This window comes from Macrobrachium rosenbergii, chromosome 36, assembly GCF_040412425.1.
Source record: "Macrobrachium rosenbergii isolate ZJJX-2024 chromosome 36, ASM4041242v1, whole genome shotgun sequence".
Lineage (NCBI taxonomy): Eukaryota > Metazoa > Arthropoda > Malacostraca > Decapoda > Palaemonidae > Macrobrachium > Macrobrachium rosenbergii.
In genome coordinates, this window is record NC_089776.1 from 11,902,918 (window position 1) to 11,903,669 (window position 752).

Genomic DNA, 752 nt, shown 5'->3' on the forward strand with positions numbered 1-752 from the left:
GAATGCACGATTCTTATTCTTAACGAACTGAGACAAAGAAAAAGAAGAAATAAAGATTTTTCAGAACGCCAGATAAAAAAGGGTACATAGGCTGAAGGATGGATCATAGCATTTTGAGATTTATTGTTACCAAAGAATAAACAACAGCAAAGTTTTGAAAACAGAATTTTTCGGAAGTTAGTGGACTGACGAGAAGAAAACACAGAAAGGGGCTGGACAGAACATGAAATAACAATTTATGGTAATTAAAAACTCTAGCCAAAAGTGGGCAACAGACTGAGATGGTTGCCAAGTTTTCAAATTCAATCTGACATTGAAGAGACATAGAGATTTGAATGTTTTTAAAAGGCTAGATCTCAATAACGACAAATTTGAAACCCATACGCCAAACCTTGACTCCATAAACCTAATTTACATATAAAATTATGAAACCTACTTAAAATCTTATTTAGACAACTTACAACTTATTTAAATCTAGTAATGAGAGATACATTAATCTTCAGAAAACAATAGAGCATCCCTTCTTCCAAGTAACTTCACTTGCGGGAAACAAAACATAACTTTATATTTTCAACAAAATTAAAAGAAAAGAGGGGAAAACTAGTGTAATTCGCAAACAGCAAGTTAAGTCCCTCAGTAAACAACTAAGTTATGTGAATAGCTCAATTAAAACCTTGACTACGGTAACATAGAACATATATTTCTCGGATTTCCCTCATTAAAAAAACGATAAGGTCAATAATTCATTTTAC